Consider the following 17868-nt stretch of genomic DNA (forward strand, 5'->3'; position numbering starts at 1 on the left):
AGGATCCCATGTGCCAACTTTGGCCACTGCAACTTTGTATATATGAACACAGCAGCTTTGATGAAACTACCTTTAATATGTTTTCCAACAAAGAGGACAGGCCATCTTTTCCCTGAGCTCTAGTTAGAAACTTCTGCCCAATGACTGCCCAAGCTTGCAATCATATTAACTGTTGGGCAAGTATTAGTTTTCTATTGCTGTGAAACAAAGCACCACAAATTTCATGTCTTAAATCCAAACATTTATTATCCGATGGTTTCTGTGAATCAGGAGTCTGGGCTCTGCTCAGGTTCTCACCAGGTTGAAGTCAAGTTGTTAGTTGGGACTGTGATCTCATCTGAAGCTGTGGGTCCTCTTTTTCCAGGCTCATTCAAGTTACTGGCACATTTAAGTTCCTTGTGATTGTAGGACTGAGATCCCTGTGTTCTGGCTGGCTGTAGGCTGGGGCACACTCCTCAGCCCCCAGGAGGCAAGGCTCATGTTCTAACCACCTGGCCCTCTCACATCATGACAACTTACTTCTTCAAAGTCAGCAGGAGAAAGTCTCTTTTGTTCTGGTACAGTGAAGTCTTGTACAAATAACATAATCATGGAAGTGATGATCTCGTCATTTTTACAGGTCCACCTCAGGGGTGGGGGTGCGGATTATACAGGGTGTGAATTCCAGGGGTGGAAATCTCAGGTGTCAACCTAGAATTGTGCAGACAGTAAGGGTTAGAGTATTGTGCCTGGACCGGACAGGGTCATTGGCCACCTCTATGAGCTCACAGAGAGCTCCCTTATCCTCTGCTCTCCTCTAAGGAGAGACCAAAACAGTACCAGTAATTCATCTGGGTTAGAAGATTTAAGGAGGGATGTTTTTATGTTGGTCTTTACCTTTTTTCTCTCATTTTTCAGGGTATAAAGATAGTGGATCTTTCCCGCTGGATATAAAGCCCTTGTAGTAAATAAGTCAGGGTTTCCTTGTCTTGCCTTTCCTGTCCCTCCAGCTAAGATAGTTTCTTTATCAAAGTGTCTCAGTAAAAATTTACTGCACTGAAGTCATTAGACATGTTAAATGTACTGATAATCTCATTTAGAAATAAATTCCCACCCATCCTGGCATACTTGTTAACAAATCTAGCAGGAAAGTCATAAACATAATGGGCCAGACCTCAAATTATTTCACAACCACCCCATTCCAGAGATGAAGATCCTTTTTGTTTGGTCTCAATTCTCCATATGACATTTGTATTTTAGTTCACACCAATAAATAGAGATAAACCCAAGTTTTAATCTTGGATTCTGAAATACAGCCAGTAACACTTTATTAAACATACCATTTTCACTCTAAGCAAATTTATTTGGATTAATCCAGATGATTAAATCATTCCACAAAAGATCGGTTGCAATAACCACTTTTCATTTGTATAAATAAATATGCTAAAAAGATAATACCACAAATTGGTAGGAAATTTTGCATTGTAGAAAAAGGCCAATCCTAGTTACAGAACTAAAACACCAAACTTTTTGGCATCACATTTAAGAAATAAATACAGATGAAAAACATGCTGCTAATCCATCTTTTATTTTCTTTCTCTTGTAACTCATGCCAGCAAAATAAAGCTTAGAAAATCTATAGCAACAATGGCTTTCCTTTAAATAGTGATAGAAATCTGGCTCACTTTGATTACATGTCAGCTTATAAAAGTGTTCTTTTTGTGAGAAAATTTAGAGTAAAATATCCCCTTGGAAAGAGGACATTTAAAAAGACCTGTAAGAACAGGGGACAGGAGACAAGGGAAGACAAAAACAGTACATCTAATCTATCTAGGTTAGAAGATTTAAGGAAGAATGTTTTTGTGTTGGTCTTTAATTTTTAAGCACTATTCCATTTTAACCTCAAAACAGTATACTTTTCCACAATCTGGAATGTGACCAATCTTGCTAGTCTAAAGAGTAAATCATTAGAAAAGAAAGATTCTCACATACATCACAGACAATTCAGAAAGAGACTCTTCAGATTCAAAGCAGAACCAAGTTAGAGGAACCCTGTAAGCCATGCATTAGTTTTTCTAGAGTGACACGACTCACCTTAAAACTTATATTTGCTGTTTCAACAACATTTAAAAATATTTACAATGAGGCAAGTTCCAAACCTAGAAAAGGGAGATGACAGTTTTATAATATTCCTTCAGGAAGTATTTATTCAGAAAATATTTGTTGAGTGCTCACTATGTAATGTATCACAATTGGCTTGTGAGTGATATGAAAATCAAAGGACGTACCCCCATGGAGATTACAGTCTGATAGAGATACTAAGATGTTCACATAAATTATATAAAAAATAGAATTCAATGAGCCATGCATTAGAAGCACTAAATGCCACAGAAGCATGGAGGAGGGGGACAGATCACTTGTTAGGAAACCAGGAAAAGTTTCATGAAGAAGGTGAAATAAGAGGACAGTATTACAGGGGAAAATGGTAACTGAAAATGTATGAAGTAAACTGAAATATTTCTGGAGGCTGTCAATGGGCACAGTAAGGAATCAGAGAGGCTGAGGAGCCATTGAAGACACTGGGAGTAGGAAAGTAACATTACCAGAACTGAATTCTAGGAAGATTCATCTGAAGACAGTTGAAAAGAGATTAAAATAGAGGAAAAACTAGAGAGAAGGAGACCTGTTCTAGATTAATCTGATAAAGACTGAAGGGATGCCAGGTATCTAGATGTGATGCTGTGGTTTATAATAAACATATTTGGCCTTCATCCCTGTTTCCCTTGGAATTTCCTAAGTGATGGGAACCAAAAAGGTGTCTTTTGCTATTTTAATGAGGTGACTTTTGTACAAATACCAAGAATGGGGGCTGGTTGCCAGTGGGCCAACCATATGATCAGAGAGTTGGAACTTTCAGTCCCACTACCTCCAGGAAGGGGAGGAGGGCTGGAGGTTGAATCAATACCCAATGGCCCATGATTTAATCAGCAGTGCCTATGTAATGAAGCCTCCATAAAACAAACAAAAAGGATGGGGAGCTTCGGGGATGGTGAACACATGGAGATTTGGGGAGATCGAGGAGAGGGTGTGGAAGCTCCAAGTCTCTTCCCACATACCTTGCCCTTGCATCTCTTCCACGTGGCTGTTCCTGCGTTCCATCCTTTTATAATAAACTGGTAATCTAGTAAGTAAACTGGTTTCCTGAGTTCTGTGAGCCACTCTAGCTGTGCTGACAGCTCGGAACCTGGAGCCTGCTTCGCATTCTAGGTCTCCCTCTCTCTCTGCCCCTCCCTTGCTCGCAGTCTGTCTCTCTCTCTCTCTCTCAAAAATAAATAAACATTAAAAAATTAAAAAAAAAAAAACAAGAAATTAACTCAAAACTGTGTCCATTCAGGGCTGTTCACAACCTGGTCGGCTTCTGTTTCTTTTTCATGAGGCCCATGTTTCCCCGTCGCGTCCTCCTTCACCGCCTCCCCTTCCCTCCCTTCTTCCAGGCAGAGTGGAATTCTCTCCTCCACGCGCCAATGTAGCGGGACTCGCCTCCCACTTCTCTGGCTTCCCGCCGCTCACCGTTTCCATGGAGACCTTCTCTTAATTAACTCAACCTAGGGACGGGGCACGCGGGCTGCACGAAACCCGCGGGAGCGGCGAGCCGCCGCGGCTGGAAGAGCGCGAGCAGAGCGAGGGCTCGCTGAGCGAGAGCCGGGAGGAGGAAGCTGGGAGCGCCGCCGCCAGGTGGGCTGCGGTCGCGGGCTCGCGCGCCACCTCTGCGCCTGCCCGACCGGCGCCGGCGCGCGAACCTGGCGAAGCGCGCGAACCTGGCGAAGCGCGCGCGGCGGGCTGCGTGGGCGCCGGCCCGCTCGGGCGCCTCGACTTCAGGTGTTTGCTCTCTCCTCCTGTCCCCACCAATTTAACCATTGTTAAAACCCGGGTCCTTTCCTTTAAACACTGTTCGGCTCTCCCGCGGCCCAGAGTTGGCTCCGCGGGCTCTTTCTAAACCAGCGCGCCACGGGGCGCAGACTCACGGAATTGAATTTGAGCCGGGATTTGCACTTGAACAGGCAGCCGGGAGCGGTCTTTCCACTTTGGCTTTCTTGCTGGAGCACAAAGCCTTCGAAACTCTAGTTTACGCTGAAGAGTTGGAGGAGGGGGCGGGGATTAATACTGTAACCCCGTGATAGAACAGTTACATCAGATTGTTGAGAAAAATGAACAAGGTTAAAACCTGGCAGTTTTGTGGAGGCGTCTCGATTGGATTATTACGTATTTCTTTTTAACTGGGTTGAATTTTATCTGAGGTGAACACCTTGATAGGAACTAAAGAGGATTTTGCAGGAAGAAACTTGCTTTGCAGTGGGCTTTAGAATTGATCATAGGGACCTGTTTAAGTGATATTTTTCAGTTTTCGAAATAGATGTATTTTAAATACTAGGTGTGTTAATTTTTTTCTTTAGATCTTAAGTTGAATATAAAGTTCTCAGGTGCCTAGGGAGTCTAGATTCCTAGGAAAAGTTGCACAAGCTTTTAGATAAATGTGTTTAAAAATAAATTGAGTTGAAAAGACTTGCATGTTTTTCCCTTCGTCAATAGTTTTGAAATATTTTTCATAACGATGGTGTTATTTTAGAGTGTGACGAATTACTTCCAAGAAAGTGGCAATATATAGTTGTTCTAGATTTCTATGGATTAAGATGAAAGTTTTACACAATGCGGTGCAATTTTGTATAATTGCCTGATAAATCATTTTACTTCTAACACCTCCTTTGTGTTTAATTATAGCAGCTTCTAGAAGCAAATTATTTTGTTATTTGTTGGAAATTACTGGTGTTTCCAGTTTTTTTAGGTGGAGGATGTTATGCAGCACTTACTTGTTAATGCCTTAACATTCAGTTGGATGAACAGTCTAACTTCAAAAGATATGACATTAAAGTGACACACACACATCCAAAGACTGAATAGTTTAGTTTTGATGCTAAAAAAAAAACCAAACATGTTGAATATACTTTATTTTCCAGATGGAGAAATCAATTATTCTATTGCTCTGGTTACAATATGTTGTTAAGGTAAGACATCTTTGAATGTGTTTTGTTTTGAATAATTAGGTAATGGACAGGATACTGTTGCACTGAGTTTGTTTTAGAAAATGAGGGGTATGTTGAAGAGAAATAACACAAAACATTAGAGTTGGTACCTAAGACAAATTTTCTCTGCTAGATGTTCCACAAATCTGTGCAGATAGGTGGCATCTGTTTTCACTGCTTACAAATTGGGAGTAATCAATGGAGAGAGAGAGAGAGAGAGAGAGAGAGATCAGAATTTGGTAAAATTCATGGTATAGTGAGGCATTTTAAGGTTGTTTTTGTTAGGAATTTTGGTAAGTATACCATTCTTTTGAAAGCTGAAGTCTTTTTTACTTGTCGTCTAGGGAATATAAAAGGGCTCTGATCCTGCAGTCTAGCTGTTTTATCTCAGTTGCTAACATTTTCTTCATGGTATCAATGAACTGAGCCTCTAAAATAGCTCAGCCAAACATTTTGCACTCTACTCATTTTTACTGCAAGTGTGTTACCAAGAATGTCTGTGAAATATTTTAATTTTTTAGCCATTATCATCAAGGTACACAGTTGACAAACCAGGAGGGTGTGCTGTGTTTTTCCTGTGACTTTGGGTCTCTTTGTTCTCCCTGACTCCAGGAACATGGTGTTTCCTACTTTGGGAAAGATGGATCTTAAATGTCTTTGCCCTCATTTTACTTACCTTTCGTAAGTTACTTTCAAAATTACGTTTACAAATAGGGTATCCAATGGATATTACCTAATTCGTGTGTAGAAATTGATATTGTTAAAATAGTTTTCAATTATAATTTGGCATAGTTTAGGCTTAATTTTTGTAAGTTTGCTAATAAAATAATAGTAATAACCAAGAATATATTTTTATTTTATTTTTACAGTTACTTTTCTTTCCCATTTCAGATCGTTTGTTTCTGTTATATGCCAATGAATAATCGAACAACAACAGTTTTTATTGAATGGGATGAATTTCCTAAGGGAGGAAGTCCTGAATTTTATTTTTTAAAATATCAACTTGTTAATAATTTTGCTGAAAAAGTAAGGCATCTTTTTCTTGACTCTGATAAAAGGTCAGCATAGTGTAAATTTGTTGTGACTAAATGTTGCATCATAATAGGAATTTAATAGTTATTGAGATTTTTTCCCCTAGTTTTATTGAGATAATAATTGACATGTAATATTGTGTAAGTTTAAGGTATACAACATAATGATTTGATATATGTACATATTGCAAAATGATTACTACAATAAGTTTAGCTGACATCCATTATCTCACATAATTACAAATGTTTTTCCTTGTGATGAGAACTGTTTGCAACTTTCAAGTACACAACAGTATTGTTACCTATTATCATCCTGTTGTACATTATACCCCAGAAATTTTATCTTACAATTGGAAGTTTGTATCTTTTGACTATCTTCACCCAGTATTCCTCCCACCCCTGCCTCTGGCAAACACCAATCTGATCCATTCGTATGTTTGGTTTTTTTTAAATTCCGCATATAAGTAAGATCGGTATTTGTTTTACTGTGTCTGAATGATTTCACTTAGTGTAATGCCCTCAAGGTCCATCCATGTTTTTGCAAATGGCAGGATTTCCTACTTTTTTATAGCTGAATAATATTCCTGCGTTTGTGTGTGTGTGTGTGTACCAGATTTTATTTATCCATTCATCTATCAGTGGACACTTCGGTTGTTTTCTGTATCTTAGCTATTGTAAATAATGCTGTAGTGAACATGGGGGTGCCAATATCTCTTTGGGATGGTAATCTTGTGTCCTTCCCGTGTATACCCAGAAGTGGAATTGCTGGGTCATATGGTAGTTTTATTTTTAATTTTTTGAGCACCTTCCATACTGTTTTCCACAGTAGCTGCACAAATTTGTATTCTCACCAGTAGTCCACAGGGGTTCCATTTTCTTCATATGCTTATATAGCATTTATTGTCTCTTCTTTTTGCTGATAGCCATTCTGACGGGCGCCATTCTGACATTGTGGTTTTGATTTGCATTTTTCTAATGGCTAGTGATGTTGAGCACCATTTCATATACCTGTTGGACATTTGAATATCTTCTTTGGAAAAATGTTCAGATATTTTGCCTATTTTAACTGGATTATTTATTTGTTGTTGTTTGTTTGCTTCTTGTCATTGAGTTGTATGAGTTCCTTATGTATTTTGGATATTAATCCACTATAGATTTGTGGTTTGCAAATATTTTCTCCCATTCCATAGGTTTTTTTTTTTATTTTGTTGAACTTTTCTTTTGCTATGCAGTTATTGAGATTTTTTACTTTTATTTTATTAATGTATGAAATGTTAGCATTTTTTGAAATATCTTTAGTAAGTGATCAAATTAACACTCAAATTTTTCATAGGAATGATTTTTTAACTATACTATATACTATATATACTATACAGAGAGTTTATATCCTGTATACACTATATTATGTACTATACAGAGAGTAATTATTTAAATCTTCTCATGGTTCATGGGTTTGAGCCCCACATTGGGCTCTGTGCTGATGGTGCCAGGCCTGCTTGGGATTCTCTCTCCCTCTCTGTCCCTCCCCCACTCACTCTCTATCTCTCTCTCTCTCTCAAAATAGATAAATAAAAAAAATTTTTAAATAAATAAAATATCATTTATGTAAAAATAAGTATTTTCTGTATATGTTTACATTCTGTATGAAAAATTGCCTCTTATAAAGGAAATGTACAAAAGTCAGTCTTTTAATGAATGTACCTGACACAGTTAACAAATACTTCACAAGCAGATGAATCTAATTATTTACAGAATGTCAAAAGCATTCCTGCAGACCTGCAAAAACTTTCAAAGTCAGTAATACTAGAGGAAAATGAAGACTATCACATCATTCTACAGTCTATAAAATATGGACAAATTTTAAGTGAAAAGTCATTTGAAACCCGTAAGTAATTTGTATTTTTTGTTCATCTATATTGCCTAATTATAAAAGGGAAACAATTTTATTACCAGATAATCTGAATTTTACAGTGATTAACAGGTATATGATAGTCCAAAATTGCATCATCATGTAGTGTTTTGTTTTTTAACATAATGTAAATTTCAAAATTTAAAGGAAATTGTAAACTAAAGTAAGAATAAGATTTTCATTTTTGACACTTGATGTGTACTAATATGAATAGATAGGCATAGTAGAGATGTTACATGTAATCCATATTATCTACAATATTATAATGCAGATTTGTAATCTAAGTCATTCATTTTAGGTAGAGTACAAGAAACTCCCATAGAGTCTAGAAAATATTTTATAGTAGATAATATGCTTTCCTCTCATGGTGATTCTTTTGTAATATACTTCAGTATCTTGTGTTTCATTCAGTTTTATTTGAATCCAACTAATTATGGTCCTTGATTTTTTAGGTGGTTTCTCAACTAGCAATATTAAAACAAAAGCAACAAGCACGAGTGTTTCCTTTAACTGGAGTGTGCTGTCTTCCAGTGACATTTTAGTGTCAATATCTCTCAGTAATTCTACACAAATTATGGAAAATAATATTACAGCTTATGAGTGGGCTAATTTAAAACCTGCAACCTTATATGCTTTTAAATTTGAATTTAAACAATTGCATTTGGATTTTATAAATGTATTTCAGAGACTGGATGTTCAAGTAGAAACAGGTATTATCAATATTTGGTTCATTATTAATATATATCTTGTAGATAACTTGGTAGATGTATTGTTCTTTTCACAAGTGTTCAGCCTAATATTAGCCACTGTAAACTGCTAGCAAATGAACTAACATAGTCCCTTTTTATCTAACTATATCATCCTGACATTTGACTGATTTATTGAACAAGCTGGATTTAGCAAGCTTAAGTTAAGAGCCAACTTTATTTTCCTTCCACCACTTTTAAAAAAACTGAACCAAATAGGTTCTGTTTTCCTTAACTCTGGCAATCATTGGTAGCTTTATAAGTGACTAAAGTATCTATAAATAGTCTCTGGTATTAACCAGTCTATTAAAATCCAACATAAAAATATCAATCTTTCATCCTATTTGAGACTTCTCCATTATTCATCCCACATCAGACCTGACCAAAATTTGGAATACTGCAAGGGAAGGGGAATGTATTTAATTTTTTATGGCTTCTCAGATCCATTTCCTTCCTCCACATGGTGGGAAAAGATTTAAGAAAAGAGGAGAGAGTCAGAGACAGCTAATCAGGGTGATACACTCTCTGTGATGGGCTAAGAGTCCTATTTTAATACCTTCTATAGGAATAAACTTGAACCACAATATATGTTTACAAGCAAAGTAGAGAAACATGTGAGTAGTAAGGAAAAGATAGTAAGGTAATTAAGCATCGCCTCTTCCCATCCTCCTTCTATAAAAAAAAACAAGACAACAGTTTCTTCAAAACATCCTTCACACATCTTCCTACTTTCAACATTGTTAAAATACCAACAAGAGTTAAAGTATAATATATACTCTCAACAGGTTGATATTTTCCTGTGTTTCTATGGTGTGCAATCTTAGAGAAAAAGACTTAAGTGTTTTTTGAAAGGTGAACCCATTTGAAGCCAAGTAGCTGTGGCAGAGAGAACAGTTCTTAGCCAGTATTAATGTCTAGTTATTGAAAATAAAAATAAACCTGAAATAAACTTAAAAAGTCTTCATAAGAGGAAGGGAAAGGAAGGGCAACCTAAAGTGACTAAAAAAAAAATCTGTGGTTTTTGTTTTAATTAAGTTATAATTTGGCAATAATTTTGCATAATTAATTCTTACAACTACTTAAAAACTATTTTAATTGGTAGTAATTCATTTACTACTTGACTAATAGCAACTTTAGCACTTTTGCTCATTTGGGAAAAATATAGGGAAAAGTGCACCATTAATACTATGAGGTTTTCATGATTAACTACCATAGATGTTAAGAAATGTAATTATGAAATGTTATATTCCTGAATTCATCTTTCACAAAACATTTTTCTTTTGGTAGGTTCATGTTCACGAGGATGGGTAGCATTAAAAAATAGCTGTTATAAAATTAGCAAAGAGAGTATGCCGTGGGATATAGCTGAGCAACATTGTAAGTTATCCTTAAGTTCTGCACACCTTGTGGATATAAAAAATGAAGAGGAAAAAAACTTTATATTTTCACTCCTCAGGTCGAAGAATCAAATAATAATATGGACTGGTCTTAATGATTTGAAGGTAAGTATATGTAAAGAAATGCATAAAATGATAAAACTTACCCCCCCCCAGTCTCTCCCTCCCACTGTCCCTTCCTTCCTTCCTTCCTTCCTTCCTTCCTTCCTTCCTTCCTTCCTTCCTTCCCTCCTTCCCCATTCAATAAATACTGAGTACTTCTTGTAAGCCACACCCTGTTTTCTTTTTGTTTCTCTGTGTCAATCTGTCTCTTCCTCCCTGCCTATCCTCCCCCACCTCTGCCTCTCTTTAGAGCAATTTAGGTTCATAACAAAATTGAGGGGAACGTGCAGAGATTTCCCACGTACTGCCTGTCTCCACATATACATAGCCTCCCCCATCATCAGCATCCCCTACCAGAGTGGTACAGTTATTACAACTGAGGAACCTGCACTGGCACATCATAATCACCCAAAGTTCATAGTTGACATTAGGGTTTGCTCTTGGTGCTATACATCCTATGGGTTTGGATAAATGTATAATAATAGACAGTAATTATGGTATTATGCAGAATATTTTCATCACCATAAAAATCTAATGTTCTCTGCCTATTTGTCTCTTCCCACCCCCTTCAATCTCTTTTGTAGGCATCTATTTCTTTATGTAGGGTTGCTTTAATTTTGGTCTTACCTAGACCTGTCTTAAATGTTGGTGATTTCATCCATTTCTTCAGTTATTTACCACCTAGCCCAATTGTTCTTAAATATTTACCCAGCCCACTTGTCTCTTATGAGCTCCAGACATTTATCTAATTTTCTTCTGATTATTGCTTCTGGAATTTTCCACAGACACTTTAACAATGCCCAGACCGTCATGTCATCTCCTCACCAACCTGCTCCACTTCCTCTATTTATCACCTCCATGAACAATACAGTAATGTGAACCTGAAAATATGGAAGATTTGTTCATTTTATTTCTTTTACTTACAACATGCAGGTTTATGAAATTTAATTTTACTAAAAGAGATGTGGAAAGATCTGAAGATTTTACTCAATACTGGTGAGATAAGGAAGGTGTGACATTTTCTCAAACGTTCTTATCACTATGGAATATCTCATGAAATTTCATTTTGGTCAGCTTTGTGTGGGAAAACCCAAGACCTAGCACAGTTCTGTCTAGTCTGTATTTTCTTCTTGATGATCCATTTTTTAAAAATTTCCTGCCATTCAAAAATAAATCTGTTCTCCATGGCATAGCCTGGCATGTAGTGACCCAAAGCAAATCCTATCAGTTTGATACCAATTTTTCTGTGAAACTTGGCATAAGCTTGGGGAAAGCTATTGACAGTCTTTAATTACATTTTCATCTTTCTCTTTTTGAGCCTCCTTTATCTTTTCATGGGCAGTGGATGAAGCTCTAATAGAGATTCCTCAAACTGCAGTTCATCTCCGACATCTTACAAGTCTGCCTCCCAGCATGCCAGTCTCTTTTCAAGCAGACCAGTTAGTGTACATATAGTTGTTTCCTGCTGTTAGCATGATTGTTATAAACTGTTAAATTAGAATGTACTCTTCTAATAGTTCTGGTTACTGGTTTCTGTTATAAGGTCCAGGTCATATGGTCATGATACCAAAGTGAGGATTCCCAAGGCACCGTCATGGTCACTGTGTATTCAAAGGGGTCTAAGACAGTCACTGCTTTTACGATACTTAAAAATAATTTAGGAGGTAAATGAAACATCAAGGTAACTATTAAGAAGAACTTCCTTTATACTAATAGCTGAGTCGTATAATGTCTCCAAAGTGCTAAGTACCATGCTATGTGCTTTTCTTGTATGACATGTGAGGAAATTGGTGCCCAGGGAGGTTAACTTGCCCATGTGGAATGCATCAGAGTCTGCTCTTAACCATTATATTCTAACCTCTGCATCAAGCTGGTCTCTTGAGTTTAACCATCAAAGTCACCTGCAGAGTTATAAGCCTGTGACAGGTAGAGAAATTAATTTCCCCATCCACTCGTGCTGAATAAGTGTGAATTTGTTACTGGACGTGGAGGATAAAGACTGTGTCTTGTTCATCATTGCGTTCCCAGCTTCCAGTTAGAGGCTGGCATTTCACAGGAATATAAAGGCTAATAGTTCTAAATTCCAATCTAGAAAGTTTATATTGGTAACTCTTATTTTGTCCTCACAACAACTTTATGAGGTAGACACTATCATTCTCCTTTATAGGTAAGGAAAATGGAGTTCAGAAGAATCCTGGTCACATTGCTGACAAATGGCCGTGCCAGGCTTTGAATCTGTGTCAGTCTGACCAACACTGTGCTCTAACCTCTGAAGCATACTGCCTCTGAGCCTCTGACTGTTTTCAAAACTGCTGTGCTATATATTCAATAAAGCATTGAAATAAGTTTTTTTATTGAAAAATTTATTGAAAAATAAATTTTTCAAGGAAACAGTATTCCTCCATTCTATTAGGTGGAATTGGAACGTATTAACATCTCTTATATGTGAGAATTGAGGTCAGTGATGGTCACCAGTGACATCCCTTAGCAGAAAGGTGTCGGCAACCTCCACCGACACATGTGACTTATGTGATGACTTGAAATAAAGTAACTAACAGCTAATGAATAATGGTCTGTCCCTTCACATGCACTGCCTCTTTAATCCTCTGATAATTGAAGATGCAAGTAATATTATGATACCCACTTTTTTTGGATGAGAAAATAAAGGTGTAATGTGAAATTCAGCAGTTTGCCTGAAGACATATGGCTAATGAATGAATAAAAGTGAACTCTGTCTCTAGCTCAGAATAACTCACAAAGGAGAAGTATTTGAAGATATGACACTTTTCCTTCAAATTGGCTTATTAATTTGTATATCTTATTTCAGAAAGAAGGTCATCTCACATGGATAGATGGATCATCTTTTGGCCTTAAGAAAAATGAAATCTTTTCTTTTCCACTGCTACCCAAGAATGAAACAGATTGCTACATTTTACAGCAAAATGCAACTGGATCAAACTATTTCTTTACAAGATTTTTCTGTTATGTTCCACTGCCATATATTTGCAAATACGAGTGTAATTATTTTTATTGATATTCTCATATCATGTATCTCCCTTTTATTATTTTAAAGATAGAATTATGATTTCTAGTTACAAATAATGCTCCTCTCTATTTTTTTCAGCACTTTCTCTGCAGGAAAACCTTTCAATCTATATAAAGGATATCGGAACAACTGAAGTTGTATTTGGTTGGCATAATTCGAATGGTTGGAATAATTTGGATAAGTGGCTAAAACTGGGATATAAAATTATTATTAAATATTATTTAGATTATACAGAAGAACAACATTTTGACAGCATATCCCCAAATGCTACAGAAAAAACAATTACGCAATTGTGTCCTGGCCATGTTTACAGATTTTTACTCTTTGCAATAAATGAATGGGAGGCAAAAACTATGTTAACTTCAATATTCGTTGTTGAAACACGTAAGTCACAAAACATCTGAAAGTATGATTTTTCAAATATTGAATATTATAATTAGCAGATATTTCCTGAAGGTCTGGTATTTTCTCATAACATTCTGGGCATACCTATATCTTTAGCCATTTTAAATTACAATGAATGTATTTATATCTTTGGTTTTTCTATTCAACTATAAACCCATAAGGGCAGGGCAGGAACTATATCTATTTGTCTTATAGCACAAATTAGACTGGTGCCCAGCCCACAGTGGATAATTAATACATTTTTGTGGAACTTACATTTTGATATGTGCTAAGAGCAGGAGATAAACAGGTATGCATTCTGGATTTGGGGAGGCTTATTACAATGAAGAGAATTTGTAAGGTGTAAAAGTAAAAGCAAGCAAATGGTAGCAAACTGTTGCAAAATATAATGGCCTAATTCCTAGTCAGTGGGACATTTAAGAAATACTTTCTAGAATGCATAAGATGGGTAACAGGAAGGCACAAGGAAATAAGAGACTTAGATTCAAACTTGAAGGAAGAAAAGCACATTGTGAGCAAAAGTGTGGAGATATGAGTTTGTGGGAAAAGAATAGTGTATGTAGTGTGATTGGAGAAGATTTTCTCAGGCATCAGGGTAAATCAGTTTGTGTCGTAAGCGGTACCAGATTTGGGAGGGCCGGTAGTGTTAGTCTCAGATGATTGAACTTGACCTCAGAAGCACTGGAAATCCAAAAAGAAAAAAAAATTTTTTTTAATTTAAAAAAAGGGGGGGGGGGCGGCGCCTGGGTGGCTTAGTTGGTTAAGTGTCTGACTTCAGCTCAGGTCATGGTCTTGGGGTCTGTGAGTTTGAGCCCTATGTCAGGCTCTGTGCAGACAGCTGAGAGCCTGGAGCCTGCTTCGGATTCCGTGTCTCCCTCCCTCTCTGCCTCTCCCCTGCTCATGTTCTCTCTCTCTGTCTCAAAAATAAATAAACATTAAAAAATTTTTTAAAAGCATTGGAAATCTGTTAAGACTATAGTTTCTAAGACTTGCTGTACCTTTTACAAAACACTTTTAGTGCATAATCTCTCAAAGGTCATACCTCAACCCTGGAGTAGCTATGTAGAAATGAGAAAACTGAGCTTCAGAAAGGTTAAGTAAACTGACCAGAGGAACATGCTTTGTTAAACCATACAGGAACCCAGATGGTCTCATTTAAAGTCTTCAGCTATTATTTCTAAAGTAAGAATCAAGAAGAATGTGTGTACGAGTGTGTGCGCGCATGTTGGGAAGATGGGGTGCATACGAGTTTGAAGCTGATCTGCACAAGGTGCTTTTTAAAGAAAATTAATCTGGAAGGATTAATTAGGAAAACTGTTGCCTGGCACTGGGTGAAATGGTTTGGAGTGGGGAAATATTTCTGTAAGAGGATGAATGTCTGAGTTCTAGTGATGATGGGAATGAAGAACACATAGAATGAAGTCCCTGCTGTTTAGTTTGACAAGACAGAAGAGTTAAAAGGCACGTAAGATGTGATCATGGAATGCTAGAAATGCCATTTTGGTAGTTTTTGTAATAAAAATAATGGTTGAACCAATTGCATGTGTTAAACACTTTGCCAGCTGCTCTACATTCCTTGTTTAATCTTCATAATAATTTTACAAGACAGCTACTACTATAATTCCCATTTACAGTCAAGAAAATGGAGGCTCTGAGACAGTAAATAATTTACTCAGGGAGTAGAGACTTGCATTGGAAAAGCCAGGACTCAAATCCAGTTTTCCTTTTCTCTCTAGACTAGAGTAGTAGGGAAGTAGTGAGAGGTGAGAGATTACTCTGACAAACCATATCACTAATATGATGTATTTTTTTCTGATTTTTTAAAATCTCATAGGCCCATTATCAGCTCAAAATGTCACAGTTATTCATGTGACTCCAACAGAAATATTTTTACACTGGAATCCCCCAGATCTTGTATCTTTTCACCATTATCTTGTGACGATTTTGGATGTTGAAAACAATAAATCCGAAGAGGTGTTTATTGAAAAACTCAACACATCAATGAGAATTGGAGATCTCAAACCTTTCCATCAGTATCTGATATATCTATTCAGTGTAGCAGAAAGAGGAACTCTAAGCTGCTCTGAGAGACCTATTTCAGCTGTGACAGGTAAGCACTGACTAATTTTGCCTTAAAAAAATATGTATATATATACACATATATATGTATTTATATATACACTTCATATTTTGAAATTCATATTTGCTGAAATTATACTGATCCTTCATTGGTATGAATACTCACAGTTAAACATTTGAGTGTTGAATCAAAATTAAGCATAGATTCTAAATACTAAGTTCATTTAGATTTATATGAACTCTTTAAGCATCTGCATTGTTCCTACCAGAGTTCCCAGAAGACATATTTATTATAATAGCCTTGTCTGGAAAAGAAATTATCATGAAACATGAAGATTAGTTCATCCAGTTCTCTTTAATAACACTATATCCGACAAATAGGTCTGCAAATGTAGTTTTACTGGATTCTTTTCTCACACAGTGTGATGAATTGACCTCTAGGGGGCAGTCTCATCCCAGGACTTTTGGCCAATGTGTTTCTAATAATTCACCTCCACAGGGCAGTTTTGAATTCTTGTCTAGAACATGATCATTAACGTAATCTATCTTTTAATTAAGCAATATATTTACCCCCTTAAGTATAAGTCAACTTTTTTTAAGATAAATACTATTGTATGAAACAATTCATAACTAAGTAGGTTTTGGAGAATATCCCTGTGGGTGTAATTGTTTTGTTTGTGCGTGTGTATTTAACACGCCTATATGCAAAGTTCTTTGGCTGAAATTCCCAATAAAATCACAGCAGCTAAAATGTACACTAGAGCTGAGGTAGCAGGAATGCAAAACATGCATAGCCATAGTTAATTAGCCTTCTCATGCTCACTGGGAATACTTGGGATACTTTGAAAATAACAAAAGATACTATTTAATGCTTACTAAATGCAAATACTTAAATACATGTATTCAATGTTGTAAATCCTAAGCAAAAGCATTTTTCCAAGCGGATGGTAGAGAGCTGATGTTTTTTTCTTCGCTGAACTCAGACAAAGCACCCTTCAATGGATAAATGCTTGGTTGAATCTTTTACACTTACAGAGATGCTTTCTTTTTCTTTTTCTTTTTTCTTTTTTTTTTTTTATCATGTAAGTTTCAGGTGTAAAGCATTATAATTCAACATCTGTATACAGTACAAAGTAACCACCCTCAAAGTTCTAGTTACCATTCATCATGTTACAAATGACTCCCTTCACCCCTTTTGCCCACTCTCCAGCCCCAATCCCCTCTGGTAATGATAGATCTCTTCTCTGTAAAATGCTTCCATTTTTTTAAGGGAGGACAAAAACATTTATTTTTAGTTGATTTTTGGAGGGAGAAGTGCCTGAAAGTGGGAGGGAGGGGAGAGGGAGAGAGACCTAGAGAAACTTAACTGGGCTCCACACTCAGCATGGAGCCCTATGCAGGGCTCGCCCCCATGACCCTGGGATCATGAGCTGAGCCAAAATCAAGAGTCAGATGCTCAACTGACTGAGCCACCCAGGCACTCCAAAATGCTTCCATTTTTTAAATATTCATTTATTTTTGAAAGAGAGAGATAGAGTGGGAGTGGGAGAGGAGCAGAGAGACAGGGAGACACAGAATATGAAGCAGGCTTCAGGCTCTGAGCTGTCAGCATGGAGCCCCACACACGTCTCTAACCCATGAACTGTGAGATCATGACCTGAGCAGAAGTTGGACGCTTAACCAACTGAGCCCCACAGGCACCCCAAAGTGCTTCCAAATTTAACTGACAGGGAGACTAGGAGGATTTCTCACAGATCATTAATTTCGAACCTAAATTAAAATCTCCCATGGCATGTACCTATTTAATAGAGGAACAAGAGAAAGGTACATGTGTCTGCACTTTTAATTTTGGGGTTATTTGCTGTGCATATTAACTGTAAGCTGACGTGACACAGCAGTGCAAATGTAGGTATTGGTATTCCAGTGCTCTTTTACTCTCCTAAGGTTGAGGCAATATTCTTTTTTCATTCATTATTCACTCAAATTAATTTTTAGAATCAGGAACCACAACAGGTACTAGAGATGCAAAGAGGAGTAAAACCTAACCTCTGCCTTCAAACGGCTTACATGCTAACAGAATAAGACAAATAAAT

The 17868-nt window shown here is 36.9% G+C and overlaps 1 long non-coding RNA gene across 1 annotated transcript; it reads right to left on the reverse strand.

Annotated features, from left to right (window-relative positions):
• Positions 1-219: 219 nt before the first annotated feature.
• Positions 220-3807, reverse strand: LOC125920435 (uncharacterized). Its single transcript, XR_007457049.1, has 2 exons — positions 3550-3807; positions 220-690 (listed from the first exon to the last, which is right to left on the reverse strand). It is a non-coding gene; the product is annotated as an uncharacterized LOC125920435 (long non-coding RNA).
• Between the last annotated feature and the right edge of the window lie 14061 nt (positions 3808-17868).

The sequence above is a fragment of the Panthera uncia genome, chromosome B4 (genome assembly GCF_023721935.1).
Source record: "Panthera uncia isolate 11264 chromosome B4, Puncia_PCG_1.0, whole genome shotgun sequence".
Classification (NCBI taxonomy): domain Eukaryota; kingdom Metazoa; phylum Chordata; class Mammalia; order Carnivora; family Felidae; genus Panthera; species Panthera uncia.